The sequence below is a fragment of the Coturnix japonica genome, chromosome 1 (genome assembly GCF_054131305.1).
Source record: "Coturnix japonica strain WE chromosome 1, WE-NBRP24, whole genome shotgun sequence".
Classification (NCBI taxonomy): domain Eukaryota; kingdom Metazoa; phylum Chordata; class Aves; order Galliformes; family Phasianidae; genus Coturnix; species Coturnix japonica.
In genome coordinates this window covers 151,530,845-151,553,984 of record NC_140663.1, presented here as the reverse complement: position 1 = coordinate 151,553,984, position 23,140 = coordinate 151,530,845, and the positions used below count along the sequence as shown (strand labels likewise).

Below are 23,140 nucleotides of genomic sequence, written 5' to 3'. Positions count from 1 at the left end.
TGATCGGATTAAATTTAAGGCACAAGAAAAATACATGATTTCCTGTTCTTCACATACTGGTAGCACTAGCATGAGTGACTTGTAAAGGGAAGTACTTCTGAATACTGGCTGCTAATTGCTTTTCTTCCAGCACGCTCTCTCAACGGGGAACACAGCTTCTTCCTTTTTGAGTTGATTCAGGCAGTCCCAGGGGCAGACTTGGCAATCTGCAATGTGTGGGTCTGATTCAAGGTCCCCTCAAAGTCAACAGCAGAAGTTGTTTAGTTTTCTATAAGGAAAGAATTATTTTCTCCAAGAACTCACAGCTCAGAAACTCTTGCAAGTACCTTCACATCCTGGGCCCTGTGTGGATTTTCACTGCATCTTCCCTATCCTCAGCTCAGCTGCACAAACAGAAAATCTCCATGCATGCTTGTAATCAAATAAGATGCATATTTCATTTAGATGCAGATTTCAGAGCACTCCAGAACTTAATGCTAACTCAGACACGCGTCTGTGCCGTCCCATCTGTTCCTGCTGTACTTTAGATCAGTCTACAGCATAGTTTGGCACGTTTTCTTTTCTTGACACCTGAAGTCAGAAGGATTTTTTGTTACAAAACAGAACACATTAGACTAAAATCATACAACTTCCACTACTTTGGGACTGCTATTTCAAGCAACATTACAAACATTTTCTTTTGCAACTTACTGGTTTGCTATTCATGTTCATTAAAGTATATGCAGCAACCAAGACTGCAGCGCCAATTGTAAATAAGTAGTATACACAATCACACATTATGTTATTTCATTAACATTTCTGTCAGAGAAAGTAAATAAGCACCTAACTGTGGGAATACCAAGTCTTGGCTTGCATTTATACTACAGATAATGAAATATTGATGCATTTACAGAAAATTTATCCTCAATTGAATCAGATCTGCTCCAAGAACCCTTGTGAATTTCAACTGTTGATTTTCTATGACATTTAGTCTTAAAGAACAAGAAAAATTTCAGAACCAGCCTGTGCAATCTACATCAAGATTTGAAATTTTACACCAAAAAAAAAACCAACTGCGAGTACAAGAAAAATACCTTCTGCATTCTGCATCTTGAAATCAACACCTCTTACAAACGCTCAAATGGGCAAACGTGTTAAGAGTCAGCTTATAGGTCTGATGGTGCCTCTTTTCTCATGTAAGCTCAGAAGAGAGGAGCCTCGGAGACACAGGGGATGGAAATACACTTTGTATCCCTTCCAGTTCCATGTTACACCTAAAAGTAAATTTTCAAGTACAGATTTCTGGTGGAATATAGACAGTACTGAGAATTTAGTTTTACCAAACACTATAAGAAGCCCTGGAAAAACAGCGTGGCAAAGGCATTACTTGTGAACCAGGGATCGAGACTCAATTTCCACCTGTCTCAGGCTTCCTTATTACTTCCTTATTCCTTATTGCATGAGGCAACCTTTCGCTTTTCTTTTTTACCTTCATTTCACAGTTGGAAATAGCAAAAATACTTTCTTATTCATGGAAGAAGGAAAAGATAAATTTAGCTATTTTTATGATTCATTCAGACACAATAGCAATGGAAGTCATTCTAATACCCAGAATAAGAAAGGCAGGCATTACTGACAGAAGTTTCAAATAATCCTTACGCAATGTGATATTATACTGCAGTCTATCCAACATGCAGAAGTGAACCCTCTATTATACTAAAAACCATTCATACAAGATTTCCAGAGAAGCAAAAAGACTGTACAGCCTGATTAATTTAACACAGTATTAAAGCAGTCTTAAATAGTAGTTTGTCCTATTAAGTGGTTTTTGATATTCGTAGGTCATTCCAAAAGTGATGCCTCCTATTTATTTCCATGGAAACTACAACATATACAAACAAGACAATTACACAACTTTATAGAGCAAATTCTCAACTATAAAACACTGTTTTTTTTCAACACCACCACAGCTAGGCATCTTAGCTAGTGATGAACAAAAGCCTGCATGCTGTGCTCGTAAAAATCTGCACCAGTAGTGATCCGCTGTTTCACAGCCACCATGATGGCATCACTGCTAGGAAAATGTTGTCCATACTGTCCATCTTCCATCAGAACAGACGGAAGTCAGAAGGTGCCAAATTTGGACTATACAGTGCGTGTGGCAGCAGAGTGCTGCCAAGATTGCCACTGTGCTCCCCAGTCTTCAAATCAGTATGGGGCCTGACATCATTGTGTTGCAAAAGCAAGGTTGTCTTCTTCTCCGGCCTCAGTCTGGTAGTTCAACCTCTACTGCCAAACCACCAAGATACATTAATGACTTCATGGATCAACATAATAAAACAGGAGGCATTACTTTCAGAGCAGCCCCTGTGCATCTTCTAAGGCAGCAGCTTTGTAACTATATTTTCCGGCAGCATCTGCAGTCAGTCCAGTCCCTGCATAGACTGTAACAGCTCCTTAATTTACTTCAGAAGCCTATTTGAAAGCGCTGCTTACCTTTACACAAGGAAGAAAGTTTGACTCTAACTGGGGACCTTCTAGAGTAGAATACACAACTTATTTCTAAATATAAAACATTTCTCCCTGCATGTTTAAAAATCTTTACACAAAGCAGACAATTTTTATCTGAAGTGTTTAGACGAAGAGGATGATTTTAGCTGCAGGAATCCTAGGAAGAATGTTTTGAGAGCGTTTAGATTAATATCCGCAAAGTTGTTAAAATCTAGTCAGAAATTAAAAACAGTAATAAGGTCAGATGTGCTAACCTAAACACCAGATAGAATGAATTTCAGGCAGACAGAATATCAAAACTGCTTTTTCATCCAGATCAATGTATCAAGGTAGGTATCCAACTTAGAGATATTCCCAGTACTACTTAATGTCTTAAGTTATAGCCATATATTCACTTTAAGAAGTGAAATAACTTGAGTTAAACTGAAAAACAGAGATCTAAATCCCACCCTGGTAATGCCCGATCTTGTCTGATCAATGCCTAGCCCAGAACAATATCTGAAATTAGCTGGGGCCTCTTTGTATACTTAATTTATCACAACTTTGAAATGTCAGAACACAGTAGCCATGATACATAAATCTATCCACCCCAAACCCAAATCTAGTAAGTGAACCGTGAAAATGTGTGTCAGATGTACACTACCAACAACTCCTTCTTGCTACTCAGAGCCAATTTCAAGGCTCTGTTTGGAGTCTACACAATGACATAATCGAGAACTTCATGTAAAGAAGTGTGATAATTTCAGAGTTCAGCATCATCAACACAAAATCAATTATAAGAGAGGCATTCCATGTATATTGAAGTCATTTGTTCCAAACTCAATTAAGCTACCAGTATCTCCATTTTCAAATATTTGCCTGTCATTACCCTTTATTTTTTCTAATGTACTTCTGAGGACAATCTATTTTAGTGATATTTATCCTAGCTAAAAATAAGTGAGCACTTATTTCTCAGCTATCTCAACCTCTAATTAAAACCAGTTCAACAGCCAGACACAGACACTATGCTAAAAAGAAACAGCCTTAAGTAATGCAATTTTCATTGTTAAAGAAAGTGGCTCATAAGCAATTATATCTTGTCAGCTCTAACAGTTAACCTAACCTCTTCAGCGACACCCAGTTATTTTCACACTCAACATCCTGCCACAAACCAGTAATTATAGCCCATACTTGCTGGCTCTGCTGACACTGATTTCCAGACTACACAGATATAGGCAAACGAGCTTATAACCTTAAGATAACCAAAGGACACTGAAGAGGTTATTTTTTGCAACATGACATTTATTCCTGAAATTGTTTGACCATTAAACAACAATCGTCTCATCGTTTAATCTGATTCTAACAGGCTGCTACAAATGGAAAGCTTTTCCACCGTATCATTTTTTACACTTGCAGCAAGTCATTAAAACAAAATTCATACAGGATGAATATAGCGTAATAAAGGGAAAAAAATTCTGTAGGTCTTATACTTCCAGAAGACTGAGATTTCTTTGCTGGACAAGGGTAAGAAGGGAGAATGAATGCTGTCAAGCAGCAGTTGCAGAAGCAGAGACTCTAACTTCCTTCTCACACCTTCCCAGAAATGACTGGCAAAATACATCAATTCTCAGCACTTGTTTGCATCTGACAGAAGAGATGTCAGAACATCAGCAATAACCTTTGAGAAGTCTTGGAGCCAGGGAAGTATGGCTCAGGAAGACCAAAGAGAAAAATGCTGCCTTCTTCTTAAAAAAAAAAAAAAGAAAGAGAGAGAATAAAAGACAAAAGATAATTGCTGAAATATTTTCCTACAAAAATGATGAGAAATATGTTAAACTGATTTTCTCATATGATAATAAACCTGTGCATATAGCAAAAAAACCCATCACTTTCTATACCTTTACACCCACAAGAATTTGACAATCTCTGACATTCTCAATGAAAGATATGAAGTTAGTCTTGGGTGGTTGCTAAAGTGCCTTGGGCAGCTTCATTTGGGGAAAACAAATATAGAAGCAAAACATTTCAAAAGGTAATGCGGGTTATTTTCAGACTTCATGAGCTTCAAGGCCATAAAGGAATAGATTTTACAGTTAAACACTGTAATGTTAATAGTAAGCATAAGCAAAATAGACTATAGGCTATCTTTCTACATATCGGCCTGAGAACGCAAAGTATAAGCTGTTCCTGTAGAGTTTGCAAACCAATATAAGGGTATTAAGCACTAAAAAGAAGGAACTGAAGAGATGACGTGATCTTATTCCCCTGCTATGAACAGCTGCTTCTTAAAATGCAGAGGCACTGTGTTACACCAACAAAACATGATGCATTGTCTGTGATTTACACCGTTTTCTTCAGTGTCCTCTCTCATTTACACCTGATAACCAAAGCTATAATACAACTGATGTTAAAACAAACTATCCTTTCGATTGTGGAACAGACCTTCCAGATCTGACTGGAAATTAATTTTCTGATACAGACTACACAAGGGGTCAAGTCTTTAAGGAAAGGATGAAAACACAGAATATTACTGAATAAAAGGAAGCCATCGTGTTACCCAAGACATACTAATATACTTCATTTTCTCTGGCTCTGTGTTCATATTATCAAAAGTTCCATCTCAAAGAACCAGCTTTCCTGGTTACTGAACTGAAGTATACATTATACTATACATTCTTGTATAACAAGTTACCAAATTGTCGATACATAAATTTGGTCTCATCAAACAGTAAATGATGATTGAACAGCCAAATGGGTTTGGACATCCATATACAGCTTCACTGACTTGAGGGAACATTCCTTCACAGTACAGCATCCCACACACAGATATTTCAATGCAAGAGCAGATACTAACTGAAACTGAAGCAGTATTTTAACATATTTTCTCTTCCATGTAATTATTTTATTTTGTTCAGCATAAGACTTATTTCTAAGATTGAACTAAGAACTAAGTAAAAAAAGATGGCAGCACAACCCTCTGGTGAGTCATCCACTCCCCCCATTTTCATGCCATCCATGAATCTCCTGAGGGTGCATTCCATCATTAATGAAGATATTAAACAAGACTAGATCCACTCTTAGTGCCCTCCAACCTGCTGTTGAACCAGTGACCCCCTGGGTCCAGCCATTCAGCCAGTTTTCAATCAGCCTCAATGCCTGCTCATCCAAGCCATATTTCAACAGCTTCTCTATGAGGATATTATGGAATATAGTAGCAAAAGCCTTAATGAAGTCCAGAAAGACAATATTCACTGCTCTTCACTCATCCATTGGGTTGGCAATTCCATTACAGATGATTACTGGGTTGGTCAGGCATGACTTTGCCAGACAAATCCATGCTGACTGCTCCTGATGGTTTTCTTCTCCTTAAGGTACCTCAATAATGTTTCCAGAATTAGCTGCTTCATCATCTTCCCAGAGACTGAGATGAGGTGAACTGGTCTGTAGTTCTTTTATCCTCTTTCTTTCACTTTGTGAAGATAGGAGCAACATTTGCTTTCCTCCAGTCTGTAGGCACCTCTCTCAGCTCTGTCAGCGCCCATGGTTGCATCCCATCAGAGTCCATGGATTGAGAATGTTCACCTTGCACAAGTATTCCCTGACTTGGTCCTCTTCCACCAAAAGGTGGCATCTGGGACCTGAGGGCAGTTTTGCTGGTAAATACTGCAGCAAAGAGAGATTCCATACCTTGCCCTTTCCACTGCCCCCACGTAACCCAGTCTTCTTTTTCCTCCTGGAGAGGGCCCAAATTTTCCCCAGTCTTCCTTTTGTCTCTGAGGTACTTGTTGAAGTCCTTCTCACTGTCCTTGTCCAGATTCAATTCTACCAGGGCTTCAGCTTTCCTAGCTTAATTCCCAGCTGCTCAGATAATGCGTGTGTATTTTAATATTAAATACTAATATTAATTAATAACTAATGCTAATCCAACTATTTTAATGCTAACTACGGATACAAAACTTATGACACAAGTCACATTCTCAATAGAAATAAGAGTAGCTAAGTCATGAATTTGTAACTAGAAACTAACAACAGACAGTGCTTTTTCCTGCTGCCTTCTTGGCTCAGAACAGGTAATGTCAAGTTCTCAAAACACACAGGAGGCAAGAAATCTGTTTAAACATTCCCCATATTGTATGCAGCACATTAATAATCTCGTATAAGGAATACTTTAGTAAATGTACTTTCTTTTGTTCCTACGGCACTCTAGGAACATAACAACAAAAACCACAGGAGTACAAGCAGAGAGCTGAGCTATAAATAGACTTTTTTTCCAACTAAAATTATTATTAGAATTTCTTGGTAAACAGTTTTAGTTGAAAGAAGCCTGAGAGAAAGTCTCATAAGGTCCCCTTGCAATCCGCAACATTTCTAGCTTGAATTTATACTAAACCGAATAGTGAAGATACAGCCTGGAATAAGACAGGCCATCAGGGACATCTAATTATACTGCACAACGCTCCGCTATTTACATAAAGCAGCAACAAGCAAAATAAAAACCACTCCCATTTTTCATACAGCAAATTAAAACCCCTAATTATACAATCATCATTATTAACTCAAACGTTACTATTTGGAGCCACAGAAGCATTTTACAATCACTGGAAAGAACAGAAACAAAGAAACAAATATTTATACAGGCTCTATCTTTATTTCAAAGAGTATTAAAAACCTTTTTACATGACAAAGATAAGCACTCGGAAACTGACTAAATCCTGATTAATTTGGTTCAGCAGTCATAACTTAGACCTGTGAAGAACATATGTATGTATTTACAGTCCTGTAATTACAAAGTGACATGCTCTTTCTTCCCACTGGAGCCTCACTCAAGTCAGGCAGCTTTATGTCAAGAACAGCCTACCTTCCTTGTAATCATAGAATCACAGAGTGCTTTGGGCTGGAAGGGACCTCAAGGATCATGAAGCTCCAAACCCCTGCCACAGGCAGGGCCACCAACCTCCACATTTAATACCAGACCAGGCTGCCAAGGGCCCCAGAGGTGGACAATCACCTCCATTTCCCTGCTGGCCACCCCTCTTCTGATGGAATCTCCAACTTCATTCCCCACTCACATAGAACCACACAACCACAGAATCATTGATGTTGGAGAAGACCACTAAGATCATCCAGTTCAACCATCTAATCCACATGATATATCAGGTGAGACACGGGACCTACAGACTTCAGTCCCAATAGCCAGCTCCCACACTTGCTGAGCAACCTGAGCATCATCCATCTTCTCTTAGCCATTTCTTATTGAGTAAAGACCTATTACTCTCGCAGTTTCTTCTTTCCAGTGTTACCATTTCCTCCCTCCCTCCCAGTAACATACCATGTGCTGCTGACAGCAGAGTGGGACTAGATTTTGATAAGAATTATTTGTGCTCAGCCATTATTTTGACAAGCTGCCAAAATTCTTCAGGCAACAAAAGCAACAAGAGAAAAAAGACTCTGTTTTCAATCTTTTGTAACTGAGCTAAAATAACACTATAGGATTTCAGGCAACAAAGAAAAAGTACTTTTCTGGCTTTGTGGTTATCTGTGCTGAATTCCAAAGACCTACAATAAATAACACAGTTAATAGAACACTCTTCTAAAAAATAGCAAAGCACATAAAGCTTTTATAATGAAAAGTGTGAGACAACCTAACCTGGAATAAAAGGACATCAACAGCAGAATACTGGCGTCCCTGAAAGATAATTAAAAGTGTAGTTCATCAGAAAGCAGCAGTAGCCAAGGGCCAGATAAATGTGCAAATCTCAAGTTTACCTCAGTGAGATGATAATTCCACATCCGTGCAATGCTGACCTCAACTCTTCCTTCTCTGTCCCACACAATTCCTGGTCTAACATCTATGTGCAAGCAAAATAACATTGCCTGAGGCTGTATCACTCCTTTCATAGTTATTTCTTTTTCCAAGTATATAGAGTGGAAATCAGGGTGATCCAGTGAGGAGCTGGAAAAGAGAGGGTGAACCTCTGAATCGATAGCTACCAAAAACACAGGCCTCTGTTACAAAAAACCATCCCAATTTCAATGTTAAGTACTGAACTACAAAGCAAACTGTACCAAGAAATCTTCACAGAGGTTTCTACAGAAAATGTGCTACAATGCAGCTTTAAACAGCCACGGGGGTAAAATGTTCCCATGCTATGTAACTTGCAGCATGGTCCTAGTACTCGAAATACTAAACTCAGTGAAAAAGCAGCCCTCCTTCTTCCACAGTATAACATCAAGAGTGTTTTGAAAGTCTAAAATACGGGCTGCACAGGATTATGACTAAGTTTTTCATAGCTGTGTGAATGATTTCGTTTTCAGCGATCTTGCCAAATCATCCTTTTAGCATTCATAAAACATCCACACAGAGGCATATTTCTTCAAAACATTCATTGTTTGAATGCATTCAACAGGTCTGATTTGAGTCTTAATTGTAGCAGATTAATTGCTCTGAAACATCAATACGCCATTAGATTGCCCTAAAACATCCAGTGCTGTATTGTTAACGACTCAACAAGGAATGTGTTTGTCTTCTCTTTGAACCAGGACAAAATGCACACTCTAAGCCTAGAAAGTCCTGCTTGAAACTGAAGCACTTTTCCCCCAGTATCCCATCAGCTACAGGAATGAAATCGTTTTTCTAAGGACAGACAGAAGGCAGTCACTGATACAGCTATGTCTTGCTCCACTAATGCCTTTGAAAACAGCAATTAAGCTCTTAGTTGTCACTAAAAAGCAAGCTGGGATGTAATAAAGTGCACATCTGACACATCTGGATGCAGATTCAGTGTGGAGATACAGCACTGCTACACAGCTGATCCCCTGTATGTGCTAATAAGGACAAGACAGGGAACTAGGATGTATATTGTCCTCCTCATAAACCTGCCCCAGCACAGCTGAATGCTGTGCAAGAGTAAACCACCTCCTGGCTTTCAAATCCAGCACGATTTGATCATGGGAAAAGTGTGGGATCTTTCTTGTAACACACACACAAGAAAAAAACTGCTTGAAGTTGAACTGTGCTTTCAGCACAGACTTGGTAAACACATGGAAGAGTACAGCTGGATCCTCTTCTGGACAGATGGAATGAACTCTATGAACAAGATGAAGTTGGAAAATGTTATTTCACCCTCTGTCATCACTTCATTAGGTTTCTCCCTATTGTTGGAGGCTAGAAGACTTTTTCCCCTAATGAGTTTCGTTTTGTGAGTCATTGGGCTGCTTCCTTCGTAATTCAGAGTCCTATCTGCAATTATACAAGCTCGACTTCAGCAACACAGTAAAAATCCTCCATGAGCAAAGCATCTTTTCTAACACCCTTCTGTTATCCTTGAAGGCTGATGCAGGTAGCAGACACCGAGGGACTCCTCTCACCAGTTCCTTGCACACCCATGCAGACAGTGGAGAAAAGGCTCTTTTTACTAGTCAGTGTATTTTATCTTCAAGTAGGCACCAAACACAGGCCAGACATCACACTACAGGTGTTTGCTTCTCTCCATTTTAAAGTGCAAAAGACCAGTTCAATATTAGGTAAGACGAATATTACCTCTCTAAAACACATTTTCCACTAGTGCAGGCTCACTTTTAACCAAGTTCCAGGTTAATTTTCTGCATGCAAAACTTTTCACACTCCTGGTATTTCTGCATATGTACATTAGTATATCAATATAGCCATTTCTCCTTTGCTTCTAACTTTCACAGCTGGTTTCTTCCCTATGGACAAGAATAAGGAATGTACTCTGTAGTCTAAATAAGGAACAGCAGGCTTGAATCACTTAATTTCTCACATTCTGCTTCTTTAATAAAGTGCTTTAAGATTGGGACTCAAGCTGCTGAAAGAGTACTCATTTATATCTCAGCAGAAAGGTCTAAGCAGGTGGCCAACAACAACTATAAGTTGCTTTTTCTGCGCTTTGGTGCTTAAATCAATTAATTCTGAATTATATTTAAGGAAAAAAGCATTGTTAGCATTTATCTAGCGCCTATAAAAATGTCAACATTGACAACAACTCTGAAGAGCTGGAAATCTCAGATTAACTTAGTCAACAGCAACAAGAACAGATCTGTGATTTCACAGAATTATAGAATGGCCTGGATCGAAAAGGATCCCAGTGATCATCCAGTTTCAACCCCCTGCTATGTGGCCACCAACCACCAGACCAGGCTGCCCAGAGCCACATCCAGCCTGGCCTTGAATGCCTCCAGGGATGGGGCATCCACAGCCTCCTTGGGCAACCTGTTCCAGTGCCTCATCACACTCTGAGTGAAAAACTTCCTCCTAACATCTAACTTAAACCTCCCCTGTCTCAGTTTAAAACCATCCCACCTTGTCCTATCACTATCCACCCTTGTAAAAAGGTATTCCTCCTCCTGTTTATACACTCCCTTCAAGTCCTGGGAGGACACAATGAGGCCTCCCCAGAGCCTCCTCTTCTCCAAGCTAAACAAGCCCAGTTTCCTCAACCTTTCTTCAAAGGAGAGGTGCTCCAGCCCTCTCACCATCTTAGTGGCTAGTGCTTTCATGAGAAATATGACACAGGCAGAACAAGTAATTTGATGGATCAACTATTTAAAGCAGCACAATTTTAAAATCTTTTCAAAATGTAAAGTCTTCAGTCATACATCTAACGAAGCCAAGAAAGTCAAATGCATGCATATGTCTCTCTGTATCTACACGCAGATCCTCTACCCAAACTTCTTTTAGACAAAACACACGCATCAAAAGAATAATGTGTAAAATGATCACTGATCATCAGTGAGAAGCAATGGATCTTTAAAAAGAAGCCCGCTTAAACAGATTAGTTCAGCAATTTAAACATGCACTTCTTCTAAGGAAAAAAAAAAAAAAGTCACATTAATATTGTACGGGTGGTTTTCCTGCAGATGTTACCATTTGTTAGAATGGAGTATTGGGAGCTGATATAAATGTAGCATAAATGACCAGATGAAAATTTATAAATGAAGAGATTTATGAAGAACATTTTAGTTGTCTTTAATTCTGTTGTTTTTTTTTTAATAGTAAATTCTGGTAACAACTCAAATTTCCAGAGCTGTTAAATATCTACAAATCCTATGAATTAGAATTGAGATTGTGGGTCCCAATGATTCTGGGGGAGAACGTGAGATCTACGACATTACGTATTGACAGCATGTTAACCAGAGCTTTCCTCAAGTAATCACAGTACTTAGTACCAAATAGCTGTACTGCTCTCAACTCATTTCCACTGGGAAAAATGAAGATAACTAACAATATAGCCCCATGTTTTAAAAAGTCACTGAGACAGGAGGCTGAACAGGAACAAGAGTCACTTTAATTAACATCTGCTAATTAATAACAAGAAGAAATTTTACACTGAACATGTCTGGTTTTGATGAGCTGGTTTTCCTTCTATACAGAAGTGAGAATGTTAAGGGAGACATTAATGCTCTGTTTTTAGTTCATTGTCTACAGGCTTTGGCATATGTCCTGTGATAAAGGAGAAGAGGTAACAGACTGAACTACTGCATTAATGTATCCTAAAGCCCGGCTCAAGTGGTGTAACCACCCGATAATAAAACATTCAATTCCTAGATACAGGAATTTTAGTTACATTCCAGCAACACACAAATAAGGGAGTCAACTGAAAAACAAATAACAGGACGGAACATCATTTCAAGATTTATGGTTATTAAAGACACTACTCTTTTTTACTTAAGACTAATATGCCTTAATTGCAGTCTCAGTTTATAAAGATCTTCCAACAAGCTAAACAAAGAATTATACAACTCCATTTGCTTTCCAGCAGAAACTTAAATCAAATACAGGTCAGATATAAGTTGCAAAAGTAAGGTGAACCACCTCTGACAACTGCTAAAACCCTACAATTCCTAACACGGTACCACCAACATCAAATGTAAACATGCACATACGAAACAGTGAATTTGTTGTTTTTTCTCTCGATAAATGATCAGTGCAACAGTTCAGTAAATTATGAGCAAAACGCAATTAAATGAGACGATGGGAAACATACAACAGAAATCATCAGCAATTTTCAATCAATCAATCAATAAATAAATAAGTGTGTCCCCCCAAAGAAAATGATTGCAACAATCAGATCACATTTTTTTGCATGCTTTTTCACTTTGCACACAACCAGTGTTGGAAAGGACCGAGGGCTGGAGGTAAAGGCATTTTAGATGGAAAGTAAGCACAACACAAATCTATGAAGAATAGCCAAGTTGGATGGCTTACTGTGGAACACTGCACTGACAACCAGTCAAATACACTATATTTAAGACTTCTAACATCATATGCCATTAAATGGTTTGAGAGACCTAATCAGTAGCTATATGAATAGGAAATACCCTCTTAACAGTCTGATTATTCCACTGACTCCTTCGCTGGATCCTGTTTAGGCATTTACCAGCAGTTTGTTTAAGAAAAGGTATTTGCTCTCAGAACCTCTTCTGTGGTTTTAATATGGCCTCACAGTGAATTGATAACATTGTGCTTCTCACAATAACATCACTTAGATTCATTATTCTGTTTACACTTTCCCTACCAGACTCGAGGGAAGAGTTATCCCTGTGCTCTCATACTACCATTAAGTAACTAGCTATACCCCCACACACAAATAACATAAAATAAAATGGGAGGTAGGAGTAGTTATTAAGTAGAAGAATAATGACTAAAACACATGCATCTCCAAGCAAAACTAAGAAACTTAGGGGACAGCCATATTGCTAATAACTCAGCCCTAACCACACACACAAAAAAGATAAATTAAATTAAATGAGAAGATGCTGGAAATGGATAATTAGAAAACAACTATGATGCAGATGATACTGCCAGCTAGCAGCTGGAGTGACTAACAGAGTATTGACAGAAAGCAGCCAGCCCCATCCACCAATTACACGGCTGTTTACAACCTTCAGTGAACACATGGTCTTTAAAACCAACGTTAATGTCCAAACAATTTTCTCCACTTTGAAATAAAGCAGGGTTTCCACTGCATGTTGATTCACATCAGTGGCTTCGGGGGTGAATAGGAGGAATGGGGAAAACACAAAGTGAAAGCTCCAACTCTGTATGCCCCCCTGAAGAGGAAAACGTGTCCAAAATCACTAAAAACTTCCATAGGAGATACATATATGTAGCATTTACAGCTACACATGTATTCATATATGTCCAAAAAAGGTCCACAAAGGAGGGCCACAGTGGGAAGTCTGAAAGGAAAGACATACAAGGAGTGGCTGAGGCCCTTTGGTTTGTTCAAAAATAACGCCTCCTATTTTATTAAGTTGGCCCACAATGTCAGAAGCAGATGATGGAGGCATGGCAGTAGAGGCTGAACCTTCCCACAGTGTTCTGATACATTTTGTTGCTGTGTGATAGAGGGCAGGGAAATGCATACAAAGCACAGGTGTGTCCCTGAACTCCTCCATGTGGAAAACATGGCGCCCACTGACATTCGCTGGCGCTTGCTGAAGGTTTATGGAAACCAAACAGTGGATGTGAGCACAGTGAGGCAGTGTGTGGTGCATTTCAGTAGTGATGACAGTGACTTGAAAGACAAGCCAAGTTCCAGAGAGCCATGCACATTCTTACAAGCACAGCATGCACTCTTTTGTTCATCACTGGCAAAAACCCATAGCTAATGGTGTTGACTACGTAGAAAAAAGTGTTTTATAGCTGAGAATTTGATCTAAGAGTGTTATTGTACTCTTTGTATCTGTTGCAGTTTGGCTGCGCTGGGACTTAAAAATGCTGAGCAAAAAAAACTGCAAGAGAACCAGCAAAACATAACAATGGGTTATTTCTCCCATCTTAACATCTGTTGTGTGAATTAACATGGAAACAGTCAATTATTAAACCAGAGTAATCACAACAAATAGCAGGAGCTCCCTGCGTCTGACTTGACTGCTAAAGTTATTGTTTATTGCTAGCATCCACTTAGCTCATTTATTACAAACAGTAAACACTCTCAATTCTATCCCAAGTAGTTTCTCTCCCATTTTTTTAACATGTATTTATTATTGATCGGTGCTATCAATGACTTGAGTTAAGTCTATTAGGATCTGATCAAGTGGAAAATGCCATGACACAGTGCAAATTTTAACATACAGTTATAATATATAAGGTGCTGTGCAGGAGTTCTCCTTCTGGATGAATAAGCAAACAGTTCTTGGTAATCTGGTTAGCAGTGATTTCAAGTATAAGTAATACAAAACAACAGCAACAACAAAAAAGACTATTAGATGTAAAACACCCCTGTGCTCAACGTGTAACAGCTTTCTAATCTGCAGGTTTTTTTGTCTCAGTTTACAAATTACATTTCTCCGTATACTTTATGTCCCATATGCTTTATGTTATGTACAAACTGAAAATGCTCCACTGAAAATATGCGAATATGGAAAATGGAGGAAGGAAAACTTCAAGAATAGGTTTCTGTTAGAATCAGATACTGCAGCTGTCAGCAAAAAACTTGTATCCCTTGTATTTTCAAAACTATCTCATCGGTACTTGCAAAAAACAGACCAAACCTAGTGATGAAAACTGCTTGCACAGTTAAGAGACTCAAAATAAGGAGCCATGCTTATTAAATCATGTCTTAAATTAACAACAAAATTCAAGATATTGGAATCTGCGTAAACACTGTGCCGTTCTGATGGAAATTTTAACCTCATCCTTGCTCAAGTGACAGAATAGTTAAACCAGGCCTTTGTGCAGATCTCAGTGCATGGAATAAATGAAGCAGAAAGATTGGACTTTACTCCTCTTCCCACACAATTCATGCTCTCCAAATAATAGTTTGTAACTTCCTGGTGCGCTGTGTTTCTGTCAGCACTCGCTCAGCTGCAATAACCAACAGCGGTAGGTCAGCCCATGCCTTTCCCCTCTTCCTTCTTACTCATTTTAAGCAGGACCCTGCCTTTTTAACACTGTTTGTCCACTCACACCTACTCTGTTCCACAATCTCATTTCAAAACAGATTTCTTGATCTCCATATCTAATTAAACTTAATAACCCCAAAATTACTCCTTCACATGAGCAGGCCCCCCATGCCAAAATAAAGGCTATACGCAGGTGAAAATATGTAGACCTGAAAAATAAGAGGAAACAAAAAAGTGTATAAATCTTAAGAAGGGAAATTAAAGTATTTGTTCTGATGATACAGTTGTACAGGCATTGTGAAATCTCCTAGTTCTTTCTCATGTGCCAGTATCCCAAATTCCAGTCACTCAACTGGTGACACACTACGTGAGCTACACACTTTGAGCTAAGACATCATGAAAAAGAGAGAGAGTTCATCACAGAATCATTAGAATGGCTTGGGTTGGAAAGGACCTCAAAGATCATCAAGCCCCAACCCCCTGCCACAGGCAGGGCTGCCAACCTCCACTTTCGGTACTAAACCAGGAGTTATAGAGAGTTACACACAAACAGCCAACAGGGCTTACAAAATCCGCCAGTGGAACATCATGCACTTTATTTTCTCACTTCTTTCTGTTTTTCCAAACTTTCCCAGATCAGTTTTGAGCCAGATCAAGCTCACCACGCGGGCTGCACAAACCTCCCTTTTCCTTTCCTGATTTCCTTTCTAGTTTTAGGACGAACAGGCTGACGTCTCTCCCCTCCTCAGTTAAAAGGTTGTGTTTATCCCCAATTTAACTTCTTCTTATTTTATTCTTTTTTTTATTTTTTTTTAAGTAATATTAATCTCCAGCATGTTCAACGGAAGTTTTCCACATGTTCTATTTGGAGGAGCGTGTATTAGTTAGTCGTTCCTATTTTTAGCTGTTTTGCCTTACTTTACAGTTTATCTCCTTAAATAGCAATCTGGATATCGACACAGAACTGTGCAGATAAAAAATAAAACATATTCCCTGTTTCGCATACATTTAGGGACATGGAATTTGTAGTTTATAAATAGGGATATCTAAGTTTGAGAAGCGGTGAAATACAGCATCATACTATCGAACTAGATATTCTTATTTAATTTTTAAGGATTTGGTACCTCATATCAATTTTTCATAGGAAATGGATTCACTTAATTTTAGACACTTTTTTGTTTGTTTGTTTGTTTTAAGTGATAGAGCTGTAGCTACAAAATCCAATGGCAATCCTGCTTGTATTATAAGCTTTATTTTGAATTCCCTTTAAAGTTGAGGTACCTAAACGTAGGTGGGTAGTATCTCCCTCTGGAGGCCTTCAGAGGCATCTTCCTCTTTCTCCTGCCAAGACAGGGAACTTCCCACTCACAGCAGGTTGGCTTCAGCATGCCAGCTCAGAGTAAGACGCTCATCTCCCCTTCCCAACCACCCATCTCAATCACTGTTCTGTATTATACCCTCCCGTCAACTATGCTGACAATTCCTTGTATCAATGAAATTATTCAGGTCAGATTATTCTTATGTTATTTTGAAAGCAGTTATTTTCAGCTGAGAGGTCTTTTAAAATCTTGCCTACACCACCACAAGTAAGATGAGCAAATGGCAACATAAAACCAAAGAGCCACTGAAAGGACCTTGATGGGAGGTGTACATTTCTCAATGGAAATTCATCAATGAATGGCAGTATGACTGGTGAACACCATCAGAATGGGTTCATCATAGTGGCAGCTTGGGTGCAAAAAACTGCAATAAAAACACAAGCACAAAAAAAAAATAGCTAGCAAAATCTCACTACAAATCAGAGGAAGGTGCAATTCCTAACAGCTTTACAAAGCTCTGTCCACTGCAGGGAAAAATTAAAGCTTTCGGTTCAACAAAGCCAAGAAGAAGGAAAACCAGATGTATTTTCAAACATGGTAACGAGTCACATAATCAGGTTAGTTAGCAACAGTGGAGCAGGCACTTTTAAACAGCAGACATACCAAACACAGGAGCAGGAGGGGGAAGAAGGGCTTCCTTTTCATACAATGCTGTTTTTACTAACATTGATTTGGAATTTGAATTAACCCAAATCCCCTCCTGCAAGTAATGCGGTGTGTTTACCAATGACCTTTTTTGGCTGCCCCTTTTCTGGCTTTTCCTCTTCTTTGCTTTAACTGCATGTTCACTGAACACCCTAACCACATAGGCAGCTTAGTGACAACCTTTGTGTTTCATCTACCTCAGACTTGGAGAAATCAGTCACACCATCCATATGGCAACATAGAACATTATATGCTAATATATAATAACCTCTTCCTCCTCTGGGGGTACTTCTGTGCTGCCAGCAACTTGAGAACATAGTTACTGACTCCAAATTTTTATATTACATTTTATAATACCAAAGTTGGAAACTCATTTAGTCATGACTAAGATTGGAATTTTTTCATACTTATTTTTAGCATTTTACAGCTTTTCATTAAAACAATGCAATGAAAGGAACAGTTTAAAGCAGATATTTTTGTGATGATGATCTTACCACAGCACACCTCTGTTCCATAGCAACGCAGGCAGTGCAATACAGATGATAACAGAAACATCAATAAAATAAGTAAATGAAATTGTTTAATACTACGCAACGCTAAAAGTTGTCATTTTGCAAGTAACCGAAGTACAAAGAAGAAAGCAGCCGTGTTCAAAGGCAAACATTACCTCCCTTCTCTGTGCTTTGGAAGTAAAGCAGTTTAAAATGCCAGTTTATCAACTAATACACATTGGTAAGCATGCAGCAGCACAGTATAATGCTCTCCTTGATAGGTTCTAAATACCTGTGTTCCTTCAGTGCCAGGTATGTGCTTATTTCAATAAAGTAAGAAGACAGATACTTTGGAATCTAAGTAAAAAGCTTCAAGAGGAAGCTGATCAGTCAGCCCCGACAAAACATGTCTTTCAAAACTGACATGATTATTAAGAAAATTAGTATGAAGGCAGTCACAAACTGCTGAGCATTTCTATTGTAGTGACTCATTCATTATGCAGTGTTTTACACCGAACCTTCATAACTAATCGGTTTCATCTTCACAGCAATGTGGATCAAAATAAACCTAGCATAATATTTTTGTACCTCCAGCAGCAGTACAAAGCCACTGTTTCGATTCCTGCACAACAACACTTCAGTTCCTTGTTATCGTCAATGTACGTGAAAATCTTGAGGGGGAAAAGGTTATGAGAAATAGATACAGTTTCATGTAAGTGAAATGTATACACCCCAAACTGAAGGAAATGTAAAAAAGAGAAATGCTGCACAGAAGATCTGTGGATCCTCTGCATGTTACTAAGTTAAACCACATAACATTGCAAAGAGAAAGGAAGGTAGCTGTAGATGAATAAAATCATAATTAAAATGGAAATGAAACAGCAGAGACACACACAGATGCAGGATAGAGAAGATCTAAGACATACTGCAACCAACCTGATTTCTTCCAGTACACTGATGATTGTAACACAAATCTATTTTAGAAGAAACAGTGCTCAGCCTGCAAGTTTACCGAAGGTAACTACGACTACTGAAATTAGCTCAGTCAAAATACGCTATCCTTAGTCTGCTTTTCCACATACACGCTTGCAATTTCAGACTTAATTTCCTTGCAATACTTACTGCTTCACAGATTCCCTAGAACCATGTCCTCTACAACACCAGGGGTCTAGCACAAGCCTGCTTGCCAGGAGTAACCTTACAAACCTGCTAAACACGAGATGTCCAGTACGTGCTGTGGATCCTATGTCTCTCAAGGTTTTATACGCCACCACCCTCAGTTATATTTATTACTCCCAACATAATCTAATATAGAAAGAATTCATCCGATTGGCTAAAGCGCACAGCTGGGCTGGGAGTGGAATGCTTCTATATAAAGCAATATTTTGAGCTTCCAGTTTTGGACGTTCCATGAGCACAAAACTTTGAAGGAAAAGAAAATTCCCATCTACAAGTAAATAAGAAGCTGCACTCAAAACGTTTCAAGCTATTTAAGATATTTTTAAACATCTGCATTTCTTATCAGAGCCCGTTGCTTTCAATTTGGAGAGCAATGGGAGGCTGCAGCAGAGCACGGCTCGAAGCACAGCGCAGACACTCCTTCCACCCCTCTGTGCCACACTGCTTCCCAAGATACAGGGAAGACATAGGGGCTAGAAGATAGGAAACAGAAAGAGGGGAACGCTCATCTTCCAGTGCAATTTGTGTTCCCACAAAAGCTTCCTCACATGGAATGGCCTCACTCCTACAGGTAAATTAAGGTCTGAAATATGAAAAGCACAAGTGATGCAGGCAGGAGCTCAGAATAAAGAGATGGAGGCAGAAATAAAGGGAGGTGGACAAAGTGGCACTGGAGGCCTGAGTGTGAAATAAGTGTAACGAGATTTGGGGGAGAGCAAGCATGAAAAGCACACTAAGAAGTGCCAATATCGCAACTTCCACTAAACCAAAGCCCCCTGCCTTCCAAGGTCACCTCATCAGTTGACACCCTGATTAGTCTACACACTGTAAAACCTTATATTAACATCTTTCAACTCTTTCTTAAAATCCTTTTGAGGTAGCAGCTGGTTAAAGCAGCGTTCTAATAAAGTGGAAGCTGTTATTTATATTCCAGTAGAATTTGTTCTCATGAAATGTGCCTGATCCACACATATCATCTACTTACTTATCTATAAAGAAAGTCAAAACGTTAGGTGCCCATTACAAGAAGCATTTCTCCTGTTTTTTACAAGCATCCTTTTGAAATGCTCATTATGCAGCATTTGCAGTACAGTACAAGCTCTGAAGCCCTGTGCAAATTCAATCCACCAACATACTCAGTGAATTAAAATACAATTCAATTTCCCATGCTATTTTGATTCGTATTTTCCATAAAGATATTAACACAATCAATCACAAAACACTTGACACTTTGTACTTCTACAGAGCAGTCTTAAACTGGTAGGACTGCCCTATCGAAAGTCATTTTCATGCAGTGGAAAAGGGCATGGGAAAGATTAGATCTGTGCAGCCTAGATTTGCCTTGAACAGCAAGTGAAATCATCAGCGGGAGCACTGAGAAAGTTATTTGTGAGTGAATTGTTCCTGCTACCCCGACACTGCTACCTTGTTCAGGTTTCTCATTTATCCTGCTCTTTGAGGGTAACTAGTAGAGCTTCTCACAGATGACCTAAGTGCTGGCTGTGACTTGTAACTCCATCCCTGCCAAGCCCCAACACAGCTGCCTCTTTGGGATCCCAGCACCACACCTTAACCTATCCAGATGAATTACGTACAGTACAGAGGAAGAGAATTAACATACCTGAGAATGGCTAATGCAGAGATGAAAAATGAATTACTGGGAAGATGGAGGCAAAGGAAAGAAGTAGCACTCTACAGAAATATCTGGCATCAACTCCAAACTGCTCCATTGTTGCCCAAGGAGGTTGTGGATGCCCCATCCCTGGAGGCATTCAAGGCCAGGCTGGATGTGGCTCTGGGCAGCCTGGGCTGGTGGTTGGTGACCCTGCACATAACAGGTGGGTTGAAACTGGATAATTATTGTGGTCCTTTTCAATCCAGACCATTCTATGATTAGGCTCTGTGTTAGAAAATGCCACTGTACAGACACTACAGGGACAAAGTAAAATCTGACTGCATAACAGCAATGAAAAGGGACACATAAAGGACAAGGGGAAATGGGATAAATGTTTTAATAGAGGCAATCTTTTCTTTCTGTTAATCAACAAATAGAAATAGATGGTATCAGTGAAAAACAAAGTGAAATTAATTCTATCTTACATGCTCCTCTTAGAGTCCATAAAGGAAAGGTTCTATATTTGTTATCTGTATGCTCAATTTCCCTCTGTCTCCCCGATAGCTATGCTTATTTCATATTATTTTGGTAAAACAGTTTAGTTGTGCAAAGTGGTTTTTTTTAATCAATTTTTCATATTGCTTTTCCTACTTAATCTATTTTCACTTGAAAAAGCACTACGGTCACATACAAACAGATGGTGGAATGTATTTCTGACGGCAGATATCATCTATATTTACCTGCATCATGAAGAGGTTTCTTGAAGGCAAGGAACGACGAAGGGAATAAGAAATCTCTAATGAGAGAGATACTAATATTTGAATTTGTGAAATTGTGAGTATTTAAAAGTACTCAAAGATTTCTTGAGAAATATTATATGAACATTCTGTGTGGATGATGTTAACCTGAATGAAAAGACACAGCTGAAAGATCATATGGATGTTAACAAAAAAGATGCCTTTTCCTCACAAAAAAAAACCAAAAATAAATTGGTTTAGACTCTTCCAACGTTGTCTGTAACACAACAGATGAAGATCGGCCCATTATAACCAGACACTATTCCAGATACATCTGCTGTACCTCAGCTTTGAAGTTTATTAGTTCGTGACTTTATTAGAGGGGCCTAGGAGTAAGCAGGTAAATGGAACGTAGTTCATTAGCAGCTACGAACAAAATACACCCTAATTCAGTGTCGCAACATGCAAAGTGAATGGAATTAGGGAAAGCAATTTTAGATAATGAAATTTCAAATACTTTTTATTCTATTAAGTTGCTTCCAGACTCCGTCAGACAAAAGACAGACAGACAGAATCGGTAACAGAGTTAATTATCCCTCTTTCAGATCTCTCCAACGCAACAGCCTGTTCTATTGATAAACTGATTCTCCAAACTAATACTGAGGTTTAAAACAAAGAAGTTTATTGAGCTGCTAACTTATGGCTTCACGCAGGTTTCATTTTCAAAGACAACTTATTACATTGGCTTTGGTAAAACCGCTGCACCTAACAGCTGCAACGTGTGACAAACAAATGTGGTGCAACTGTTAAAAACAAGCATCATATTTAGAGATCATACATGAGGGTTTTTTCTTTATTTCCACCCACCCTCCGCAACTATTGACATGTTCACTGGAAAAAAGTGCTCAGCGCTGCCAAGGTATATTGTTTATTGGCAGAGAAACCAAGCACTCCAATGAGTAGTTCCATCAGGTATGCATTCAGCATAAACCAAACATCACTCCCAGTGAGATGATGCAACAAATTGAAAACTAAAGGAGAAAAAAAAAATAATAAAAGAAGCTGTGAAAGAGAAGCGAGTGTGATGTTCCCAGCAACCCTGCAATGGGCACTAAGGCAGGACAAGGCAATAAAGTACTGATTGTGAGCAGGCTGCCGCTCCTGGAGTCATTATTTTTTGACACTGTGGAAGGTTGGCTGACAGATGCCATTAACAGGTGCAGGGCTGCAACAGATGCCAGCCGAGCCCTGCTGACACATTGTGGCAGGTGCTGCCCATCAATTCACCCGGAGGGGGGGAGCTGGGGGGCACGGGAAGGTGACCCCTCCAGCCGTGCCACCTAGAACCCAAAAACAGAGTAAAACAGTGAGAGACAACCCAGACAATGGCCTGTATCCAAAGGCTGTTTTCTCTGGGCTCACCTTCCTGAGCACAGCGTTCCTCCTCTTCTCATTAAACAGAGGTAGGAGGAGGTGCCTGTGGATGCATAACCGGGACTGCCAGCAATTCACAAACCCCATGGTAAAGATCTGCTTCAGAAACCGAAAATAAGCTTGGAAACAGGATGGCGAGTTCCTACTCTGGTTCAATAAAATGTCTAATTCTACCAGCCTTGCTTGTAAAATCAAAGTTCTCTCAGAGGTAGTTGCACTCATATAATAGATATGACCTTTTTTTATTGGTTGCTAAGGCTTTCCCCATTTCCTGCTTGTGTAAAAGGGCCATAATCTCTAACCCTGCATTAACTCTCCAGAATT

General features: G+C 39.2%; 1 protein-coding gene across 8 annotated transcripts in view; it reads right to left on the bottom strand.

Annotated features, from left to right (window-relative positions):
• DGKH (diacylglycerol kinase eta) overlaps nucleotides 1-23,140 on the bottom strand; it is a 136,428-nt gene that overhangs the window by 89,533 nt on the left and 23,755 nt on the right. Inside the window, exon 1 of one of the 8 annotated variants that reach the window (XM_085536111.1) lies at nucleotides 19,058-19,129. The exons of 6 other annotated variants lie outside the window; for them this stretch is intronic. The gene's annotated coding sequence lies outside the window, so the exon portion shown is untranslated. Of the gene's footprint in view, nucleotides 1-19,057; nucleotides 19,130-23,140 lie in introns of those variants that run through there. One more of the 8 variants, XM_032442085.2, reaches the window with a different exon arrangement.